Source organism: Ranitomeya variabilis, chromosome 4, assembly GCF_051348905.1.
Source record: "Ranitomeya variabilis isolate aRanVar5 chromosome 4, aRanVar5.hap1, whole genome shotgun sequence".
Taxonomy (NCBI): domain Eukaryota; kingdom Metazoa; phylum Chordata; class Amphibia; order Anura; family Dendrobatidae; genus Ranitomeya; species Ranitomeya variabilis.
Window position 1 is genome coordinate 264871344 of NC_135235.1, and position 24863 is coordinate 264896206.

Below are 24863 nucleotides of genomic sequence, written 5' to 3' on the forward strand. Positions count from 1 at the left end.
ATAGTAAAATAAAAAAAAATCAGTTTAAAATATGAATCAAAATCTACATATTTAACTTGAGAGTGATAAGGCTAGCCTGGTTTTCTGCTGGCCTCTGTACTCAGGCTTCCAGCAGTGATGTGTTGTTTGTTATCTATCGAGAGAAGTTGTCATGGAGGTCTGGATTGTGCGGAGAATAAAAGCTAACAACTCCTAACAGACATATGTGTCCCCTAAATGTTTTAATAATGTAATCTGCCAGTGATTGCACTGGAGATTTTTTTTTTCTTATCTTTTAATATTTATTTTTTTGTTTAGTATACATCTACAACAATTTAAGAAAATTGAGTTTTTGTTAGGGCACTCACAATGACCCAAAGGTGGTGATATTGCAAAAAAAGTAACAGGTAATGTTTCTATAGATTGGGATGAGGGAATTGTTTCCACTAGTGGGCATGGCTCCACCAATCAGATACTAGTGCCAGAAGATATACCATAATTTTTGCCCTAAAGACTAAACATGGACACATAGAACAAACTTGGGGCAATTTATCACGGCCAGATCTGACTTGCAGGTAATATTAGCTTTTATGACTGCACTGTAAATATTTCTGCAGAAAATTTCCAAGGTACAAAAACCTCAATAATAAAACCTACATGCACCAGTTATCTATAGGAGAGGAATCTGCCCTGATATGTACAATCTACAGAAATGTAGGGGAATATCTGGCTTAGATGCAGCTTAACAGTGAAGAGGAAAGCACCTTACGAAGTTTTGCTTGCAGTTTTCTGTAAATTTGTAACTGACCAAAACCAAGAGTCACCGGGATCGATCCAAAGCAGCAGTCTCTTATCCAACTCCAAACTCATGAGCCCTCGTTGTGCCCAAGACTCCAGATCCAGGTGAGCACCGGCCACCGCGCCCAATCTGACACCACTATATATGTTTCATTGCCTTTGCTGTTTGATTTTTCACTCTTAGGAATAGTTTTCACTAATAAATACATTTTCAGGTGTCTTTTGCTAGACATTTATGCTTTTGTATACTGTAATGTGTACCAGAACCAGATGAGTGAAAGTCACCTGAACCCCTCTGTGACCATCAATATGACTTAAAACTGACCTGAGAGATAAGTGAATAGCGCCACCCGATGGGTGTCATGCCGTCGGCTGTACACTATATCGGACACCCTGTTGCATCAGCCACAATCGGTGTTGGCAGCGGCCATTGCCGTTAAACCCCTTAGATGCTGCTATCAATAGTGATTACGACATCTAGACGGTTAACATAGTTTCGAGGCTCCCTCTTTAACTCCATTGGCATCCTGATATCATGATTGTGTGGTCCTGATTTTTGCCATCACAATTAACAGCCAAATAATGACCTTAGAGCCTGCCAGCTATGGAGGCCTGTAAACCTTTAGGTAGTAAGAATTTAAGTTTTCTTTCCCGTCATGCCACATTGCATTAATTCCTGAAAAGCCCATGAAGGGTTAATAAACTACCTGACCAGAGTTTTGAATATGTTGAGGGGTGCTGTTTTTATAATGGTATCATTTTGGGGGGTTTTCCAATATATAGGACCCCTCAAAATCACTTCAAAACTAGATAGGTCACAAAAAAATAAGTACTATCAGCACCACACCAGACGTAGTCTCCGCACCTGCAGGACCACCGCTATAAGTCCTGCATAGAACCTGTAAATGTTCATTTTCGCAATCAGTGTTGAACTTGGGCCCACCAGTAGCCATCTCCAGGGTCCCACTTTTCACCTACACGCAAATGTGACATTATGCTCTATCACAAATTTATATATCAATGAACTGGGTAGATTGGTAAATGAATAAGATGCCGCCTCTGTCTGTTCATAGTTGTTGAAGTATATAGTATATTCAACCATATAGTGGCAAGTACTGCTCATATAAGAGGGTGGTGGCCCACTCTTGCACAGGGGCCCACCAGAGGATTTTCCTGTTCTCCTATGGGCCAGTCCAAGCCTGCCTGAAATTTTATCACTTACTAGGCTTCTTGCTGTAGTTTTACTAAAATCTTTGTTTTATCTGCTGCCGATCTAGCGGATCTCCAAATGCTGAGCTCTGTATCACCCCACCCCCACCACTGATTGCCAGCATTCTGTGTACACTTTGCATAGGCAGAAAGACGCTATGGGTTACACAGAGCAGGAGGACTAAATGGCACAAGACAACTAGACCTTTAGTGATCTCCTTCTTGAATAACTCTGATTTTATTGCAACAACACTAAGCCCAGTAAGTGATACATCACTGGAATTAGGATATCTGCCCCTAAATCATGCCACTCTCAGATTACATAGCAAAAACTTGGCTAAGGCTTTCACACTGCTATGATTGGGTTTGTTGGTCCCTCCAGTTTGCTGCTCATTAAGACAATAAAACCTAATTTCTTACTTTCAGGCTCTCGTAAAAACACTTGAACTCCTTTCTAAAGAAATGGATGAAGAGTTTTCACGAAAAAAGTACTATACCATGTACCACGGGACAACTGTAGATGCAGCTTACTATATCATCAACTATGGATTTCGTGTTTCTCATACTGGGATGTTGGGAAAAGGAGTTTATGTTAGTAGAGATATACGGAAGGTTTTAGGATATCCCAAAAATTCAACTAGTCAGAAAGTGGTTTTGGAGCTATCTGTAAAGGTGGGAAGAGTAAAGAAGATTAAGCATCAAGACCACCCAATGCAATATTCCTGGCACTGTTACGGATACGACAGCGCTTGGGTGCCTCCAGGATGTGGCATGGTGGCGAGTAACCTGGAAGAAAGCTGTATTTATAAGCCTTCCAAGATCACAGTGACCGATGTGGTGAAGGGTCCAGCTGAAGCCGTCAATTGTTTAAGAAAATTAATTGCCTCAAAGGAAGGCTGTGTCACAGCTGTCAAGAAAACTACTGCCCAATACCACAGCACCCAACTCCTAAATGCTGCCAGTGGATCCGCCGCTATGTCATTTCAATTAAATTGATGGAGAATGATGTCTCAGGCTGATTAATTTCTGAGGACTTTTTGACCAGGGTCTCTTGTCTCTTAGACGCGTACCGGAAGCCATGTCTGAACTGTCGCTCTGGCCTATGGCTATATTCTTCCACCTGACTGTGTCTGACTTGAGGTTTGACCTTTATGGCACCTTGGCTCTTGCCTACATGTGATCCGTAGCTTGGACATCTAAATCGGTCTTCTAACTCTGATCCTCGGCTGCCATCTGACTTCCCAGCTGAGCCTCCTCTCTGACACATCTTACCAGAGACTATTCTGAGGACCTTTGCCCAGGGTCCAACTAATTAAGTCCAAACCTCTTTGTTTGGGTCCCTGGTGAAGAAAGTAAAGATCCATTTAGTCACATTACATCAGACAGACAGCAGTGGAAGGGTCTATTGTTTTCAGGAAGGCAAGTCTACAGGAGTGCACACATGACCAATTTTCTCATATGAGTGCTATCCTGGTTTTCACGGTTATCACTCGTACCCATGATATTCTACGGGTCTGTGCATCCACTCTCACATTGGTGATGTAATCAGTAAATTAGGAGACTCCAAAAACTATCTTCTCATATTTGGTGAAATGTTTAACCTCGGTCTGGCGTTGTGTGAAGCTCTGTGATGCTATGATCATGTACCAAGAGTCTGTGATATATTTAAAGGGAATCTGTCACCAGACTATATTAAAAGTTTCCATATGGTTTAGTAATTATCATGTAATTTTGTGATGAGTGATTATTATGATGAGCAGTGCAGAATAAAATATCTGAAGGAAAAACATGAATGAGCTGTGAATAATTCATTTTCAATGTGTTCAGATGTGACAATCTTGTATTAGCAAGATGTCCATCAATTTTTAAATTCCAAAACAGGTGAAAAATAAATATATTAAGATTATATATCAAACGGGTGATAATAATCATCGTATTTTAATATATAGGTTTAAACATAGTCATTAACTGAAACTGAAACAGATGTGTAAAAAGGCATAAAGTTGGGTGATGCCGGCCTTTGCTGTTGATGATGGACGATCACCAGTGGCTGAAAGCTCTGGTCATAGCGGTGGGTATTGTCTTAGGTGTGGGAATTGTTTTCTGTGTTACCAGATGATTGATATATTGCAGTGTGCAGGGTCTGTGTGATGAAAATATTTTGCAGTTTTACCGGCACAAATAAACTAAGAACTACATTAGTCCATCAGCATATGAAGCGTCATCACCGGCTCAATTGAGAAAAGCAAACTGGCTAGAGCTCATGATGATGTTCTCCTCCTCCCTTTCCTTATGATAGTCTTTCTGGGATCCAGGCCACATCCTTAAGGAAGGAGTACCTGGTCAGATCCATCAACATCATCATCTACTGCTTGTTGTCCTTCATATACTCTTCCTCTTTCTCCATATCTGATCAAGTGCCTAGAAAACAACATGCGCTCAGTCATCCACTTGTGTGTGAACTAAACTCCTATGTGTTCAACTTTTTGGTGGAGTGGAGCGCCTGCTAGGACCGTTGGGTACTGAGAACCAGGCCGGTTCTTAAAGGGATGTGTCACGGTTGCAGTGACCCGGTCTGTGGCCCTGGGCGTCCAATAAAAGGAGAAAGGTGCAGTGGTTTTAAAGTATATTGTAGTAGTGTCCATGAAGCCACCAGTGGTATTCGGTCAGGGATGATTGACGCTGCTTAAAGGGGTTCACTGGGAATAATGGTACTGCAGCAGGGATGATATGGCTTCCTACAGGGGAAGCTGGATCCCCAGGGCTCCCGATGTAGTAAGGACAGGTGGTAGGTGGTGTAGAAAGAACCAGAGGACACAAAGTTGCAGTCTCTTTACATTTTTACTGGTGTAAGGTAGCCACAGTCCAGGGTATGGATCACAGGTGTTGGTGTGGTCCGGCCAGCTTGGAAGCAATTCAGGAATCCCCCTAGCCAGGTGGGGTTGGAAGTCTTCCTCTCTGCCCGGTGTTGTAGTCCCTTGCTGCCTTAGGCCTCACACAAGGTCCTCACTTTCTCTCTGTCCCTTTTGGTAGGACACTACCCGCATGGCAGGCAACTCGAGCCTTTTTACAGGGGTCTCTCAGATGACTCCAGGCCAGGGGCGTAACAACCGCGGTCGCAGGGGTCGCAGCTGTGACCGGGCCCGGAGTGCTAGGGGCCCTCCCAGTCCAGCAAACAAGTAGCACTAGCCAGGAAACTCAGCAGACAAGTCACGCACCCTGCTGGCCACGCCCACAACGGCCAGCTTCTCCAGACTTCCAGTGGTGTGAGGTGAGTGGGCGTGTCCGTGAAGGACATGTCACTGAAGCTTGACAGAGATGGAGGGGAAACAACAAAGCCGAGGAGCCTGCAGCAGCTATCACAGAGTCCACGTGAGGCGCGAAGGCAGCAGCTGGTGAGTCAAGTGCAGTCGCGGCTGTAAAGTGCTTATGTGCGGCCAGTGTGCTGCTTACACCTGTCATTCACCTACCTCCACCCGCAGAGCCACACACACACACACACACACAACACACACACACCTGTTCTGTGCTCACAGGACCATGAGGTCGCAGGACGGGAGGAGTCAGGGGTCACATGATCAGTGGCCTCAGTGACTGCAGGACTCTGCTGTGCTGATTGTCATGGTGCTGAATGAGAGGAAGTGTATGTGTGGGGTCAGGAGGGGTTTACAGTGTGGATGTAGCAGAGCCGTGAGTGTACAGAGCGGAGCCATGTATGTGTGTTGTGGAGCAATGTGTACGAGGTGTACGGAGCAGAGTCAGGTGTGTACGAGGTGTACAAAGCTGAGCCGAGTGTGAAAGAGGTGAGCGGAGTCGTGTATGCATGGGGTGTATGGAGTGGTGCTGCATGTTTATGAGGTGTATGGAGTGGAGCCGCTTGTGTACGAGGTGTGCGAAGCCGCGTGTGTACGGGGTGGACTGAGCGGAGCCGCGTGTGTATGGAGTGTGCGGAGCCGCGTGTGTATGGGGTGTACGGAGCGGAGCTGTGTGTGAGGTGTACGGAGTGGATCCGCATGTGTAAGAGGTGTACGGAGCAGATCCGCGGGTGTATGGAGTGGAGCCCCATGTGTACAAGGTGTACGGAGCAGAGCTGTGTGTGTACGGGGTTCACGGAGCGAAGCCGCGTGTGTACGGGCTGTAAATTTCCGAGTCGGGAAGAATGGTACACGGCTGTGGGCAGAGCCCAGCATGTGCACTGTATGTGTTGTGAATTCTGCTCTTGGGCTCCCTCCGGTGGTTATAAGTGGTAGCACTGCTGTCTCTGAATCGCAGCATTTATCAGGTGTGTTCACTTTTTGCAATTCTGACTGGGCTATTTAGTCTTGCTTGACCCTTTAGTCAGTGCCAGTTGTCCATTGTTCCTGGAGGATTCACATCCCTGCCTGGTCTCTCCTGCTTTGCTGTTCATTTCAACAAAAATAAGTTCTGGCCTTGATTTTTGCTGTCCACATGCTGTGGCCTTATTGTTCAGTTCTTTTCCATGTTTTTGTCTTGTCCAGCTTGGTCTGTATAAGGATTTGTTTAGCCAAGCTGGTATCTCTGGAGATGCAGATATACCCTCCATATCTTTAGTTAGCTGTGGAGATTTTGTATTTTCTGTGGTGGATATTTTCTAGTGTTTTAATACTGACCGCATAGTACTCTGTCCTATCCTTTCTATTTAGCTAGAAGTGGCCTCCTTTGCTAAATTCTGATTTCACTCTGTGTATGTTTTTTCCCTCTCCTCTGACAGTCAATATTTGTGGGGGGCTGTCTATCCTTTGGGGATTTTCTCTGAGGCAAGATAGTTTTCCCTTTTCTATCTCTAGGGGTAATTAGTCCTCCGGCTGTGTCGAGATGTCTAGGGAGTGATAGGTACATTCCACAGCTACTGCTAGTTGCGGTGTTAAGTTCAGGGTCTGCGGTCAGTACAGGTACCACCTTCTCCAGAGTACGTCTCTTGCTGCTCTTAGGCCACCAGATCATAACATGTATGGGAGTATTGGGTGTACTCACCAGCATCAGAATGTGCAGTGCGTATGCTCCGGCGCCAACCAGTACACCCAATACACCCCCACACTGCACAGGTCCGGAAATGACGCACTGCAGCGTCATACCAGGAAGAAACAGCACACAGATTTCAAACGCCGGGAGTGCGCTTGGAATTAGAGCGAGGGAGGACATGAACGCCCAGAGTTTACACTTCCGAAGACATCGCCCTAATTAGTATAGGGACATGTTAGTTATAAAGTCATTTTTCTCAGCGATTACAGGGCAGTATTAGGTCAGACTATACAACATTACAACAAAACTAGAGTGTGCGAAATGAATAGGGAAAATGTGAATTTCAGTGGGAAATATTTTGGCATGGGAGGGACCCCATTTGAAAGTTCGCACCGGGGCCCCTCACTTTGTAGTTATGCCACTGCTCCAGGCTCTATGCGCTGCTGTGCCCTCAGATGTTAATGGTGGACTGGTGACTTGCAATCTGCTGTCCGCCAGATTCTGCTGTGGGGCATACAGTCCCACACAGCCTCCGTCTTCCGGCCACCGGTTCCTGTGCTTCAGCATGGAGGAAGCTCAGTCGCAGCTTCCCTCCAGCTCTTCACTCTCCTTTGCTTCTCTTCCCCAATCAGTCTTCTACAGACTGCTCTGTTTCCTTCTCCTCTTTCGAGGAGCTGCAGATCCACTTGTATGCACAGCCCCAGATTTCCTCTCTCAGACTCTCTCTGTCTGCTTCCTCTCTCCTTTGTCCCTCTGACAGACTCTCCTCTCACAGACTGACTAACTCCTCCTCCAAGCCAGAATATATATCTAGGGAAGCTCCCCTGAAACCGGGTTCAGAGCTCCCCCTTCTGGTCTAGAGTCAGAACAGTGTTGCATGTGCTGAATACCTGCTAAAGGGATCCTTCCTCGCTTCCAAGCATGGCATCACCCTCCCCGTGAGGAAGGCAATACCACTGTAACAACTGGTTACCTGGGGTGTTACAGGTGCATTTGCTGCCAAACCACTTTGTGTTTTCCACTACCTTTGGAGAACAGTATGCACTCAGTCTCAAAAGTGTATAGCCACTGATGCCTCTACCCTGTGCCAGTCATTGCACTGGTTACCCATCCACTCCAGAGTTCAATAAAAACTCATCATGCTCACCCACAAAGCACTCCATGCGTCAGCACCTCCCTACATCTCCTGTTGTGAATTCTGTTTTTGGGCTCCCTCTGGTGGTTACTGGTGATACTGGCTGACTTTTGTCTTGCACCTGTTCCCATCAGGAAACTGGGAGTTTCCTATTTAGTCTGGCTTCTCAGTCATTCTAGTGCCGGCAATCAATGTTACCAGAGCACCTCTGTTGCTTGCTACCTGCTCCAAGTCTGCAATTCAGCTAAGTTGGAACTTTGGCATTTTTTGTGTTTGTTTGTCCAGCATGCATTTATATTTCTCTTGCTGCTGGAAGCTCTAGTGATCTGAAATTACTACTCCGGTGTCATGAGTTGATAACGGAGTTAAAGTAATTTCAGGATGGCTATTTAGGGTTTTGAGGTGACCGCAAAGTCCTCTTTTGTATTTTCTGCTATCTAGTCAGAGGGCCTCTCGTTGCTGAATCTATATTCATACTGCGTACGTGTTTTCCTCTTACCTAACCGTTATTATATGTGGGGGGCTACTATCACTTTTGGGGTTTCCCTGGAGGCAAGCCAGGTCTGTGTATTCCTCTAGTAGGGGTAAATAGATCTCCGGCTGGTGCGAGGTGTCTAGGGATAATCGTAGGCACACCCCCTGGCTACTATTAGTTGCGTGTTAGGTCCAGCGTCGCGGTCATCTGAGATTCCATCATTCCTAGAGCTAGTCCGTTTTTGCCTGAGTCCCTGCCATTGGGAACCATGACAATCTCCTACCTCATCACAGTCTACCGCCGTACCCGGCCCCTCCATTCTGCTAATGGCCTAAGATTAACATACTCAATAATCCAAACCTCCTACTCCCGTCTCCAAGACTTATTGAGTGCTGCGCCAGTTCTTTGAAAAGCACTACCCAGGACACTTCGATTAATCCCCAATACCCACACTTTTAAGTGTGCCCTAAAAATGCATTTCTTTAGATTGTCTTATCACCTCACCACACTTGTCTAACTATCACTGTTTTTCACATACAAAATTTCCTTCCAAATCAGGACACTAGTATGATCTGTTCACACCCCCATGCACTTAATAGTCCTCTGTGCCTGTACTTGTACACATAATGTTTGGTTCAGTCAGCATTATGTGAACATCCTATTTATTATATTGATGGTTGACCATACAATACAAGCAATTGTTACCATCCACCTTTCGCGTCTCCCCTATTTCCTCATAAATTGTAAGCTTGTGAGCAGTCAAACTCTCACTCATCTTGGTATCTGTTGATCTATGTGATTAATGATATTCTGTAATGTCTTTTATTGTCTGTACAAGTCCCCTCTAAAATGAAAAGTGCTTCGGAATATGTCGGCGCTATAGAAATAAAAATTATTATTATTATTATTACTCTGGAATAATGATGAGCGAGTATGCTCGTTACTCGAGTTTTCCGAGCATGCTCGGGTAGTCTCCAAGTATTTGGGATGGTCTCATAGATTATGTTTTTGTCTCTGCAGCTGCATGATTTGTAGCTGCTAGACAACGTGAATACATGTGGAGATTCCTTAACAAACAGGCAAACCCTGCATGTATTCAGGTTGTCTAACAGCCGCAAATCATGCAGCTGTGGAGACAAAAACATTTTCTATGAGCATGCCCAAGATACTCGTATAACACCCGAGCATGCTCCAAAAACTCAAGTAAAGAGCACACTTGCTCATCACTACTCTGGAACTCTCTATACCCTTAGAAATCATACTCCCGCGTACCATGGAAACCTTCAAAAGGAACCTGAAGACCTACCTCTTCCGACAAGCCTACAACCTGCAGTAACCCCTGATCCACCAAACCACTGCACTACCAGCTCTATCCTCACCTACTGTATCCTCACCCATCCCTTGTAGATTGTGAGCCCTCACGGGCAGGGTCCTCTCTCCTCCTGTACCAATAAGTGACTTTTATTGTTTATGATTATTGTACTTGTTTTTTATTATGTACATTCCTTTTCACATGTAAAGCACCATGGAATAAATGACGCTATAATAATGAATAATTAATGTGGGAAGATCATGTATTACAAGCGCTGGACTTAGACTTTGGAATAAGACCTTACAAGGGAAAAAAAAAGCAATAAAACCTATGCAAGTTATCTTGTAAAGGAGGAAATAAGTAGAAATATTTCAACAATATAAGGTATAGCTTATACAGTCGCTGCATCTCAGTGAAGTGGAAAGACCCTTAAGAAGCAGAACTTATCCTGGACAAAACTTTTCCTGCACATTTTGCATTGGTTTGAGAATGACCCATTGAGTAACCGGGATCTGTCCACAGCAGCAGCCTCTTATCTAACTCCAATCCTACAAGCTCCTGATGTTGTTGGGTACTCAAGACAACAATACAAGGTGAGCTCCGGACGGAAAGGTGACATGGAGCTGTAATGGCTGCCATTGGTGATTGTCACTTTTGCAATCCCAAATATTTCACAAGGAGAACTTTGTCTGGTTAGTTTTTACTTTTGCTTGTGGAAGTTTAGCAAATAAAGTATTCTTTACCTTATGTAAATCATTCACATGAACATCCAAAGACAGCACGGATGTTTGTTAGCGCGCGAGTGTGCAGGATCCTTAGGCTACTTTCACACATCAGCTTTTTGCATCAGGCACAATCCAGCAAATGTTGGAAAAAACGGATCTGGAGCAGATTGTGAAAAACTGATGCGACAGATCTGTTTTTTCGACGGATCTGGCTAGCATATCTAGATTATTGGATAAAAAAAATTTGGAGCATGCTCAGTTGAAAAAAACGGAATCCGGCACCGGAATCTTTCATTTTCCGGATCCGGCACCTTCCGGCTCCCATAGACTTCCATTCTAGCAAACAGCCGAAAGCCCGAATCCGGTGCTTCCGGCTTTTTCGCCGGAGACAAAAAACGTTGCTATGGACGTTTTTTCCAGAAACGGCCGATTTTCCGGATCTGGCGAAAAATGTCATCCGGAACTAATACAAGTCTATGGGGAAAAAACTAGATCTGGTGGCAACATTCGCCGGATCACGTTTTTTTAAATTTAGCCGGATTGAGCCTGACAGCGAAAACCTGATGTGTGAAAGTAGCCTTAGTCGTAGCATCTACACCACCCAGCCAACAAAAGTGTTGATAATAAGGATTCTCTAAACTGGCAATTTCCAAGGGCATTTCGGAGATCCCTGATAGATGAGGATTGTCAGCCAATTGGGGTTCATCAATGCCTATTTAAATCCCCATGTCACCACCCTTCCATTGCTAGTTCTGGAGCTGTTATACGATCCTGCTATATGTGGAAAGGAAAAAGTGCTGGTAGATGGTAACAAATCCAGGTACACACGGGGATAATGTTTTCTATAAAAAGGGATAAGAAACCCAACAAGTATATTAGCCATAAAATATATCTTTATTACAATTTTTAATTAAATAGACATAGTATAAGCAAATGTTATAAAGCACAGCTGCTATCTAGCAACAGTGCCGGGATCAAAACAAGGTAATACTACACACCGTACTTGATTCCTCTAAGTAGATGTGCCTCCATTAATAACAACAGGGTACTAACATAAGCTACTCCTAAGGTGAGTCAGTACAGGCGCTTAAGAAAGGTTAAGTAAGAAGGTAAACTTACTAGTGAATCAGTGTAGTTGATCCCTGCTGCCCCAACGCACGTTTCGTGGCAACTTCTTCACGAGGGATAATGTGCGTTTTTTAATTTTGTTTACGCATTTTGAAGTACCATACTTCTTCTTCAGGCCAAAAAACCCATATGCTATACTGTTACACTTTTTAATGAACTGACCTTTGTATCTGACTAGGCTTTTTCTATTTTTTTTCTGCGGCTTAATCCCTCTGTGATTGGGCAATTTTTTCACTTTTGTGCTTAATATTTTTGACAGCCAATTTCGGTCAGCATAGACATATTAGAGCTTGTTTTTTCATTGTGCAAGTTGTAGTTTTGAATTACATCAATCATTTGACCATGTAATGTACTGAAAAACAGGAAAAAAAATTAGAAAGAGAGCAAAATTAAGAAGAAAAAAAAACTGCAATTCCAGGGTTTTTTGGGGGGCTTTGTTTTCATGACGTTTATTTTGTAGTAAAAATGAACCAGTGACTTTGTTCTACGAGTTACAATGGTTACGAATGGACTATGCTGAATTTATGCAGACTTTGCTTGTTTTACTAAATAGAAAAAAAAAAGTTTCACTAGTCAGTTCTTTAGCTTGCGATTACTTTTTTTGTGAGATGAGCTATAATTTATATTGGTGCTGTTTTGGGTCACATACTTGGAGATGGATAAGAAATCCACGCTGTTGAGGATCCAAAATACAATAGTAGACCAGATGCTTTTTTTTCTCAACGCGTTGCGAGGTGATCATACCACTTCATCAGGAAAAACCACAATGATATGGGTTCCATATTACTTCTTCATTTTTTTATTTTTTTTTTGAGAGGTGATGTGACCAAAAGACAGCAATTCTGCCATTCTGATTTTTTTTTCAGTTTCGGCACTTACTGTAAGGGAAAAATCATTTTATTATCATTTATTATCATTTTATTAGTTTGAACAATTCTGCAGAGTGATGTCAGATATATTACCTGTTTATTTTTAATTTTTGCTATTTGCATTATGTGAAAAGCTGTATAAGATATATCCATATTTTATTTTTTATTTTTGTTATAGTTTTTCTGTCGTAGTTGTTGGTGAGGTGCGGCAGAAGGGGCAGTTTTCTTAGAAGTGATCAGATGACACTCAGTCATTTCAACGGCTTTAGTGATTTTTAGATAGTAACTCAATTGACTCCTTTTTTTATTTATTAAAAAGTTATATTATTCAAAAAGGAAAATTTATAGATTTTTTACATTTTTGTTTGAAGTTATCTATAGATGGTTAGAACCATACCGTTTCTTGGTTTGTGTGATAAGGTGCTAGTAGAAAAGGTTTAAGAAGCCCTGGCCTCTTCAATACAGTGCAATTGCAGTGTATTGTAAAACTAATAGTCTCCTATGGAGCCCAAGCCATGTCTGCCATGATACAACACCATACATCCATGGGCTAGCTTTTATAGGGTAGTAGCATAGTAGACATAGGATCTCCAACAATCTTTGGCTGCCAGGACAACCCTTGGAACCTTATGTTCAGGCATGGGGAAGGTGCTAACCTTCTAATTACAACTGTGAAAATTTATAGAGGCATCTGAGAGGTGAGAATGTTGTGATCGGTGCTAGCTCCAATTTTACCAGTTAGGGTACCGTCACACAGTGCCATTTTCATCGCTACGACGGCACGATTCGTGACGTTGCAGCGTCGTATAAGTATCGCTCCAGCGTCGTATACTGCGGTCACACGTTGCAATACACGGCGCTGGAGCGATAATTTCATGACGTATTTGCGATGTAGAAGCCGTTGGTTACTGTGCGCACATCGTATACAACCTGTGTCACACAATGCAATCATGCCGCCACAGCGGGACACTAGACGACGAAAGAAAGTTTCAAACGATCTGCTACGACGTACGATTCTCAGCGGGGATCCGGATCGCAGTAGCGTGTCAGACACAGCGATATCGTAAATGCATCGCTGGAACGTCACGAATCTTGCCGTTGTAGCGATCAAAATTGCACTGTGTGACGGTACCCTCTCTCGGGTGCTGTCTGTATAACACAGCCAGCACCAGTAGTGTACGGAGTGAGCTCTGCTCCTGAGCTCACTCAATACAAGAAATAAACACATCTGAGGTACATGTACAGTGATATTTGAAAATTTGTGAACCCTTCAGACTCTTCCATATTTCTGTATAAATTTGACTTAAAACTACATCATATTTCCACACAAGTCCAAAAAGTAGATACAGAAAACCAAATTAAACAAATGAGTCAAAATATTAGACTTTGTAATTTTTTCATTGAGGAAAATGATCAAATATCCCCATTTCTGTGAGTGGCAAAAATATATAAACCTTTAAGATCGGCAGATAAGTCGAAGGGGAAAATAGTCTGGTGTTTTCAACCAATGGGACAAAAATCAAGTGCGAGTGGGCGACCTATTTTTTTTTTTTAAAGAATGAGGATCTATTAAAGTCTGATCTTCAAAGATATGGTAGTGGAAGTGTATCATGGCACAAACAAAATATATTTCTGAGGAACTCAGAAGAAAAGTTGTTGAAGCTCAACAGGCTAGAAAAGGTTACAAAATCATCTCTAAAGGGTGTGGACTCCACTAATGGACATTCAGGAAGACTATGTACAAATGGAGAAAAATCAAGAACATTACAACCCTTCCCAGTAGTGGTCGAGCAGCAATGATCACTCCAAGAGAAAAACATATATTAGTCCATGAGATCAGGTAGGATCCAAGGTAAACTGTAAACAACTCAAGGCCACTACCACATTAGCTAATGTTCATGAACCATCAGAAGGACACTGAACAACTCAAGAGAACCTGAGTCATACAACCAAGTCACAATCCTGACCATAATCCTATAGAAATGTTGTGGAATGACCTGAAGTAAGCAGATCATGCTAGAAAACCCACCAAGATTACTGACGTGAAGCTGTTTTATTGGGAGAAATTAGCTAAGATTCCTCCAAGGTAATGTGCAGGACTAATCAACAATTATCGAAAACGATAAAAGTGCTACACAAGGAGGTCACACCAGATACTAAGAGCAAAGGTTCACATACTTCTTACATTCACAGACATGTGATTTTAGCTCATTTTCTTAAATAAAAAATGACAAAGTCTAATATTTTTGACTCATTTGGTATATTTGGTTCTACGTTTAGGACTTGTGTGAAAATTTGATGTAATTTTAGGTCAAATTGATGCTGGAACATGGGCAATTCTGAAGGGCTCACAAAATTTCAAGCACCACTGTGTGAATTTTGCATCATCTTTTTTGTAATGAAGGCAATGCTATGTTTGGATTTGACGATCCTTCTAACTTGCTGCACAATAACATATTAAAACTCCTTTTCTAGGTTGGAGGTCATCACACTGGAATCCTTTTTGAAGAAATGTCAGACAGATATCCTGGAAGAAGATTCTATACAATGTTCCATGGGACAACTGTACAAATAGCTCACCGTATCATCACCAAGGGATTTGAGGTTTCTGATGGTGGGACATTGGGGAGAGGAGTTTATGTTAGCAGAGATATAGCCCATGCTTCAAGATATCCGCTAAATATGACACAAGAGGATCAGAAAGTGATTTTGAAGCTTTCTGTAAGGGTGGGAAAGGTTAAGAAGATTGACCGCTTTAATCACCCATTGCGACTCACCTGGCATGACCACGGATATGACTGTGCTTGGCTGCCTAAAAATTGTGGCATTGTTGCTGGTCCTAACTGGGAAGAGGACTGTATTTATGACCCTCGTAGGATCAAAGTGACCGATGTTGTCAGTGGTCTTGGTAAACATGTCGTTTTCTTGAAGCAATTCATTGGCAAAAAATTAAACCCTGAATGTATGTTGATAAAATTAATGTATTTGGAACATTTTTTTTTATAGTAGTGTCCAATCTTTAATAAAATCACTGTTGAAGATAATGAACATTGGCCCACGGCAGCAGAACAGGACAATAATAAAACCAAATATAATGTTATTAACTCAAGACCAAAAATACCAAAACTATCTCTAGAAATTCAGATATTTAAAAAAATAATCATTTTCCAAAGGATTCTCAATCAAATAAAATTAAGTTAAAATGATTGCACTTTTTATTGAGTTTTCTTTTTTCCTTGAATGTGCTTTGAATGTTCAAGTTTCTAACATCAGAAGAGGTTGTGGGTCTGCTACATTAGATAAATTAAACCATATTCTGACATTGCAGGCTTTTCCATCCTTCTTGCTACTGATGATATCGAGCATGTTATCCTGAAAAACCATGAGCCCGATTCACTATTGCATATGCATCTGATTTTTGATGCGCTTAAGGGTGTTTTGCACCTTTTTTTTACTGCAGCAAATAATTTTTTGAAGTCTGTTTTGCACTGGTTCTTTTTTTTTTTTTTTTCTTTGTTTACAACGCTCAGCAAAATGTAGGGTTTTCCAGATCCTTTTGCCTAATTTATCTTTTACAACTTTTAAAAAAGTTACAACATTTTTCACAAATGTTCTCCAGTTCCTCTCTGGAGTGATGTATGTCAGAAATTATTTGCAACTTTTTTTGTGCTAAAGAGTGGTAAAAAAGTTAAAGGGAGAAAAAAAGACCTTTTTTTAACTTTAAGCAAAATTCACGAACAGCTTGCTCCATTTTGATGATTTTTTTTGCAAAAAACATCAGCGAACAATGCAAGGCTAAACAGGAACAGTGACTAAAAAAAAATTAGAATTTATTTTCTCATTTCTAGTAGTGACACTCTTCAATGTATATATTCTTTCAATCTCGAAATTTTACTTATTATTCCACAAGGAATTTCTGTGGTTGTTTTTCATCATTCGAAAGTCTGGATACGCTTAGAATACACAATGTGCTGACCATATTTATAAGTTTTATGAGTCAGTGATTTCTAACCAATAATTAAAGCCGTTACTTTCTTTTCGTTTGGTTATATAGCACAAACATATTCCATAGCACTTAACTTAGATTTACTATTAATATTGGTCCCTCCCCCAATGAGGCAATCAAATTATTATTATTCATTATTTAATGGCCTTTGGCTCGATTTCGAGCCATGGTGACTTAATGGATGAACGATCTGTAGGAAGATCGACCTTATGCACACCTAGATAGGTCCACCATAGCCTTCTACACCATTATCTTGATTGTATTAAGCCATTGGGTTGCTGGTCTTCCCCTTCACCTCGTTTCTTCTATTTTTCTGACCATGATGTCCTTTTCCAGTGATTGTTTCTCTTTGTAAGGTGTCCAAAATAGGCAAGTCGTAGGTTTGGTGACCCTTGCTTGCTATGAGTGACATGTCTGGCATGAATTGTTCAAAAACTGATTTGTTCTTCTTGCCATCCATGGTGTTGATCACATTCTTCTCCAGCACCACATTTTGGAGGCATCAGTTCTTTTTCTGACTTGTTTCCTTTTTGTCCAGGTTTTACATCCATATTTTACTACAGAAAAATTTTTCTAGCCATGCAATCAAATAAAGAACTGGAAAGAATTCCATAGAATGATGGATACAATATATATGGGTCTTTCGGGAGTGTTGGTTAAAAAAACACTTGAAGCTCCTACAATAACTTTTTTGAGTACTTATACAGTATATGAACCCATGATCTTTAATGTACTTACCTGTTGTGATTTTGCTTTTTGCTCCCTCTAGTGGTCATTAGTGATTTGACTCTGGAGCGTCTGTCTTTTTCTATATCCTCACCTGGGCCGTTAGTTCAGGGGCGTTGCTATATAAGCTCCCTGGACCTTCAGTTCAATGCCTGGCATCGTTGAAATCAGAGCTAATCTGTTGTGCTCTTGTCCTCTGATCCTGGTTCCTGTTTTTCAAGCTAAGTCTGCTTCTTTGCTTTTTGCTTTTGTTTTGTTTGGTATTTTTGTCCAGCTTGTTCCTATCTGTATCCTGACCTTTGCTGGAAGCTCTAGGGGGCTGGTGTTCTCCCCCCGGACCGTTAGACGGTTCGGGGGTTCTTGAATCTCCAGCGTGGATTTTTATAGGGTTTTTGTTGACCAGATAAGTTATCTTGCTATATTCTGCTATTAGTAAGCTGGCCTCTCTTTGCTGAACCTGGTTCATTTCTGTGTTTGTCATTTCCTCTTACCTCACCGTTATTATTTGTGGGGGGCTTGTATCTGCTTTGGGGTCCCTTTCTCTGGAGGCAAGAGAGGTCTTTGTTTTCTTCTCCTAGGGGTAGTTAGATTCTCCGGCTGGCGCGAGTCATCTAGCGATCCCCGTAGGCATGATCCCCGGCTACTTCTAGTGTTGGCGTTAGGAGTAGCTATTTGGTCAACCCAGTTACCACAGCCCTATGAGCTGGATTTTTGTATCTTGCAGACTTACACATTCCTCTGAGACCCTGTCCACTGGGGTCATAACAGTATGCCAGGCCAGTATTAAATGTTTAATGCATTGCAGAAGTGGGATTATAAGAAAGAAAATTTTGAGTTTTTTTTTTCCTCTCTCATTTTTTTTTTTTTTTCTTTTCCCCTTTACCTCAGAGTGGCTTAAGCTTGCTGCAGACATGAATGTCCAGACCTTGATTACAAGTGTGGACCAGCTTGCCGCTCGTGTGCAGGGTATACAAGATTATGTTACCAGAAATCCTAGGTCTGAACCCAAGATTCCGATTCCTGAACTGTTTTCAGGAGACCGATTTAAGTTTAGGAATTTCAGGAATAATTGTAAATTATTTTTGTCCCTGAAACCTTGTTCGTCTGGAGACTCTGCTCAACAAGTAAAAATTGTTATTTCATTCTTACGGGGTGACCCTCAGGATTGGGCTTTTTCGTTGGCGCCAGGAGATCCGGCATTGGCTGATATTGATGCGTTTTTTCTGGCGCTCGGTTTACTTTATGAGGAACCCAATCTTGAGATTCAGGCAGAGAAAGCCTTGCTGGCTATGTCTCAGGGCCAGGACGAGGCAGAGGTGTATTGCCAAAAATTTCGGAAATGGTCCGTGCTGACACATTGGAACGAGTGTGCACTGGCCGCTAATTTTAGAAATGGCCTTTCTGAGGCCATTAAGAATGTTATGGTGGGTTTTCCCATTCCCACAGGTCTGAATGATACCATGTCCCTGGCTATTCAAATTGACCGGCGGTTGCGGGAGCGCAAAACCGCAAATTCCCTCATGTTGTTGTCTGAACAGACACCTGATGTGATGCAATGTGATAGAAAAACCGCAAATTCCCTCATGGTGTTGTCTGAACGGACACCTGATTTGATGCAATGTGATAGAATCCTGACTAGAAATGAGAGGAAAATTCATAGACGCCGGAATGGCTTGTGCTACTACTGTGGTGATTCTACACATGTTATCTCAGCATGCTCTAAACGTATATCTAAGGTTGTTAGTCCTGTCACCGTTGGTAATTTGCATCCTAAGTTTATTCTGTCTGTAACTTTGATTTGCTCACTGTCATCTTATCCTGTCATGGCGTTTGTAGATTCAGGTGCTGCCCTGAGTCTTATGGATCTCTCATTTGCTAAGCGCTGTGGTTTTATTCTTGAACCATTAGAAAATCCTATCCCTCTTAGGGGTATTGATGCTACGCCATTGGCAGAAAATAAGCCGCAGTATTGGACACAGGTTACCATGTGCATGACTCCTGAACACCGCGAGGTGATACGTTTTCTCGTTCTACATAAAATGCATGATTTGGTTGTTTTGGGGCTGCCATGGTTACAGACCCATAATCCAGTCCTTGACTGGAAGGCTATGTCAGTGTCTAGTTGGGGCTGTCGTGGTATTCATGAGGATTCCCTGCCTGTGTCTATTGCTTCTTCTACGCCTTCGGAAGTTCCGGAGTACTTGTCTGATTATCAGGATGTCTTTAGCGAGTCCAGGTCCAGTGCATTGCCTCCTCATAGGGAATGTGACTGTGCAATAGATTTGATTCCAGGCAGTAAATTTCCTAAGGGAAGACTGTTTAATCTGTCGATACCTGAACATACCGCTATGCGTTCATATATCAAGGAGTCTCTGGAGAAAGGACACATCCGTCCGTCTTCTTCCCCTCTTGGTGCGGGATTCTTTTTTGTGGCTAAAAAGGACGGATCTTTGAGGCCTTGTATTGACTATCGGCTTTTAAATAAGATCACTGTCAAATTTCAGTATCCTTTGCCGCTGTTGTCTGACTTGTTTGCCCGGATTAAAGGTGCCAAGTGGTTTACCAAGATAGACCTTCGTGGTGCGTACAACCTTGTGCGCATTAAGCAAGGGGATGAATGGAAAACCGCATTCAATACGCCCGAAGGTCATTTTGAGTACTTGGTGATGCCTTTTGGGCTCTCTAATGCCCCTTCAGTTTTTCAGTCCTTTATGCATGACATTTTCCGGAACTATCTGGATAAATTTCTGATCGTTTATCTGGATGATATTCTGGTTTTTTCTGATAATTGGGACTCGCATGTGGAGCAGGTCAGGATGGTCTTTAAAATTTTGCGTGAAAATTCTTTGTTTGTCAAGGGCTCAAAGTGTCTTTTTGGTGTACAGAAGGTTACCTTTTTGGGGTTCATTTTTTCCCCTTCTGCTGTGGAGATGGACCCAGTCAAGGTCCGAGCTATTCTTGATTGGACTCAGCCCTCGTCAGTTAAGAGTCTTCAGAAGTTCTTGGGTTTCGCTAACTTCTACCATCGTTTTATCGCTAACTTTTCTAGCATTGTGAAACCTTTGACGGATATGACCAAGAAGGGCTCCGATGTGGTTAATTGGGCTCCTGCTGCCGTGGAGGCTTTCCAGGAGTTGAAACGTCGGTTTACTTCGGCGCCTGTTTTGTGCCAGCCTGATGTTTCGCTTCCCTTTCAAGTTGAGGTGGATGCTTCAGAGATTGGAGCAGGGGCCGTTTTGTCGCAGAGAGGCCCTGGTTGCTCTGTTATGAGACCTTGCGCCTTTTTCTCTAGGAAGTTTTCGCCTGCGGAGCGAAATTATGATGTGGGCAATCGGGAGTTGTTGGCCATGAAATGGGCATTTGAGGAGTGGCGTCATTGGCTCGAGGGTGCTAAGCATCGTGTGGTGGTCTTGACTGATCACAAAAATCTGATGTATCTCGAGTCTGCTAAACGCCTGAATCCTAGACAGGCCCGCTGGTCATTGTTTTTCTCCCGTTTTGACTTTGTTGTCTCGTATTTACCAGGTTCAAAGAATGTGAAGGCCGATGCTCTTTCCAGGAGCTTTGTGCCTGATGCTCCTGGAGTCGCTGAACCTGTTGGTATTCTTAAGGATGGTATTATCTTGTCAGCTATTTCTCCAGATCTGCGACGTGTGTTGCAGAGATTTCAGGCTGATAGGCCTGATTCTTGTCCACCTGACAGACTGTTTGTGCCTGATAAGTGGACCAGCAGAGTCATTTCCGAGGTTCATTCCTCGGTGTTGGCAGGTCACCCAGGAATTTTTGGCACCAGAGATCTGGTGGCCAGATCCTTTTGGTGGCCTTCCTTGTCTAGGGATGTGCGGTCATTTGTACAGTCCTGTGGGACTTGTGCTCGAGCTAAGCCTTGCTGTTCTCATGCCAGCGGGTTGCTCTTGCCCTTGCCTGTCCCTAAGAGACCTTGGACACATATCTCCATGGATTTCATTTCTGATCTTCCGGTGTCTCAGGGCATGTCTGTTATCTGGGTGATATGTGATCGCTTCTCCAAGATGGTCCATTTGGTTCCTTTGCCTAAGCTGCCTTCCTCTTCCGATCTGGTTCCTGTGTTTTTCCAGAACGTGGTTCATTTGCACGGCATCCCTGAGAATATTGTGTCAGACAGAGGATCCCAGTTCGTTTCCAGATTCTGGCGATCCTTTTGTAGTAGGATGGGCATTGACTTGTCGTTTTCGTCTGCTTTCCATCCTCAGACTAATGGACAGACGGAGCGAACTAATCAGACTTTGGAGGCTTATTTGAGGTGTTTTGTCTCTGCTGATCAGGACGATTGGGTGACCTTCTTGCCGTTAGCTGAGTTTGCCCTTAATAATCGGGCTAGTTCCGCCACCTTGGTTTCGCCGTTTTTCTGCAACTCTGGTTTCCACCCTCGTTTTTCTTCGGGTCATGTGGAACCTTCTGACTGCCCTGGGGTGGATTCTGTGGTGGATAGGTTGCAGCGGATCTGGAATCTTGTGGTGGACAACTTGAAGTTGTCACAGGAGAGGGCTCAGCGCTTTGCCAACCGCCGCCGCGGTGTGGGTCCCCGACTACGTGTTGGGGATTTGGTGTGGCTTTCTTCCCGCTTTGTTCCTATGAAGGTTTCCTCTCCCAAATTTAAACCTCGTTTTATTGGTCCTTACAAGATATTGGAAATTCTTAATCCTGTATCCTTTCGCCTGGATCTTCCTGTGTCGTTTGCTATCCACAACGTGTTTCATAGGTCCTTGTTGCGGCGGTACGTTGTGCCTGTGGTTCCTTCTGCTGAGCCTCCTGCTCCGGTGTTGGTTGAGGGCGAGTTGGAGTACGTGGTGGAGAAGATCTTGGATTCTCGTCTCTCCAGGCGGAGGCTTCAGTACCTGGTCAAGTGGAAGGGCTATGGTCAGGAAGATAATTCCTGGGTGGTCGCCTCTGATGTTCATGCGGCCGATTTAGTTCGTGCCTTTCACGCCGCTCATCCTGATCGCCCTGGTGGTCGTGGTGAGGGTTCGGTGACCCCTCACTAAGGGGGGGGTACTGTTGTGATTTTGCTTTTTGCTCCCTCTAGTGGTCATTAGTGATTTGACTCTGGAGCGTCTGTCTTTTTCTATATCCTCACCTGGGCCGTTAGTTCAGGGGCGTTGCTATATAAGCTCCCTGGACCTTCAGTTCAATGCCTGGCATCGTTGAAATCAGAGCTAATCTGTTGTGCTCTTGTCCTCTGATCCTGGTTCCTGTTTTTCAAGCTAAGTCTGCTTCTTTGCTTTTTGCTTTTGTTTTGTTTGGTATTTTTGTCCAGCTTGTTCCTATCTGTATCCTGACCTTTGCTGGAAGCTCTAGGGGGCTGGTGTTCTCCCCCCGGACCGTTAGACGGTTCGGGGGTTCTTGAATCTCCAGCGTGGATTTTTATAGGGTTTTTGTTGACCAGATAAGTTATCTTGCTATATTCTGCTATTAGTAAGCTGGCCTCTCTTTGCTGAACCTGGTTCATTTCTGTGTTTGTCATTTCCTCTTACCTCACCGTTATTATTTGTGGGGGGCTTGTATCTTGCTTTGGGGTCCCTTTCTCTGGAGGCAAGAGAGGTCTTTGTTTTCTTCTCCTAGGGGTAGTTAGATTCTCCGGCTGGCGCGAGTCATCTAGCGATCCCCGTAGGCATGATCCCCGGCTACTTCTAGTGTTGGCGTTAGGAGTAGCTATTTGGTCAACCCAGTTACCACAGCCCTATGAGCTGGATTTTTGTATCTTGCAGACTTACACGTTCCTCTGAGACCCTGTCCACTGGGGTCATAACACTTACCCAGGCTTCTCTGCTGAAGGAGTGGCGGACTACAGATGACTGCACGTTAAAAAGTTATTTTATGTTTTGTTTCTAAACAGGTGCTGGAGGATTCCTGGAAATTGACGTTTTTACCCACAGTCAACGATATACGTGTACAAATCATAAAGATAACTCGCTGTGACATTGCCTTTCTTCTTGTCTAGTAAAGGGTATTTCATCATTGCTTACGCCTCGCAAGTATAGAAGTTTCTGTTTTCTTTTCAAAAGCAGGAGAGATGAGATAATAGAGCTGAAGAGCAATGATGGAAGGAAATGTTCAATAGAAAAGTTCTATTAGGTTCATCCAAAAAGAGAACACTTTTTCAATTCTATTATTGTCTTATTTTATGACTTTTAAAGCTTGATAGCAAATTTAATTGCAATTATTTATTATGCTATTAAACTCCTTACTACAGAAAAGCTTCAGAACTTAGTAACAATCTACCCTGGATCCTGGTAGCAAATATTCAATGTCCCTGCAGTGCCTCCACAGGCAGCAATGTATAGTACCCATAACCGCAATGGGGTCTAACGTGACCCCACATATGCATTATTTTCATAGGCTCTTTTTCAAAACTGATTTGTTTATGCATAATAGTTTATGGGGTGAATACTGTCATGGTTTCATTATATTTATAATGTATTTCTGATAAAGACTTCAACACTTACAAGAATTCCATGTAAAGTTGAATACTCATGATTGTCTCAAAAAATTCTTTATAAGTTTTGTACACATTATTGTTCATTGACAATAAGCAATTACAAATAACTTTTTGTGCAGCCAGATGAAAAAAATATGCTCAAGTATGATTGTAACCACCATCATCATATGTTAGACTCTCATCTAGGGAGCCAACTTCTAAGGTGTGGTGTGTGATGTTAAGGAGAATTTGTGAATGACTCATATGCCACAGGTTCCTTCACACATTTTAACAGATTTTTTAAGTTAAATTTTTGGTGTGGGCAAATCAAAGTCCTGACCTTAATCATTAAGGTCAGGACTTTGATCTGCCCAAACCAAAACTTTAACTTAAAAAATCTGTTAAAATGTGTGAAGGAACCTGTGGCATATGAGTCATCCACAAATTAATCCTATAGAAATGTTGTGAAACATCCTGAAGCGAGCAGTTCATGGGGGAAATCCCACCAACATACAGAGGTGAAGCCGTTTAGTAGGGTGAATGGGCTAAAATTCATCATAGCAGATGTACAGAAGTAATCAGCAATTACCAAATATTTCTCAGCTACTGTTATTGCCACACAATGGGGTCACATCAGATATTAAAAGGAATGATTCACATATTTTTTCTACTCTCAAACATGTGATATTGGACTATTTTCCTCAATAAAAAGATGAGAATCTAATATTTTTGACTCAGTTTGATTTGGTTCTCTTTATCTACTTTTAGGACTTGTGTGAAAACTCAAGTCTCCACAAAAAGTGACATGGGAATTTTTCTGAAAGCGACAGGCCTAAGAAAGAAACTGCAGCTTGTCTCTGATGCCACAAATATGGATAATTCAAGAAATACTGCACAACATGGAAGTAGAAGAAAAAAACAATTTCCAAAAGAGAATAATCAAAAGGTGAGTACTACAATCTCTAACTCTTGTGCAAGTAATTGGCATGTCAGCTTTGAACAAGACCTCTAATCGGGTCAAAAGTGGCCAGTTTTCGGTCTTTATTTTTTTCGGCTGCTAT

General features: G+C 42.7%; 1 long non-coding RNA gene across 1 annotated transcript in view; it reads left to right on the forward strand.

Moving 5' to 3' along the window:
- Positions 1-381: 381 nt before the first annotated feature.
- Positions 382-24863, forward strand: part of LOC143764342 (uncharacterized) — a 34990-nt gene continuing 10508 nt past the window's right edge. The window contains exons 1-2 of the long non-coding RNA XR_013213149.1: positions 382-882; positions 24571-24748. This is a non-coding gene — a long non-coding RNA (uncharacterized LOC143764342). The remainder of the gene's footprint in view (positions 883-24570; positions 24749-24863) is intronic.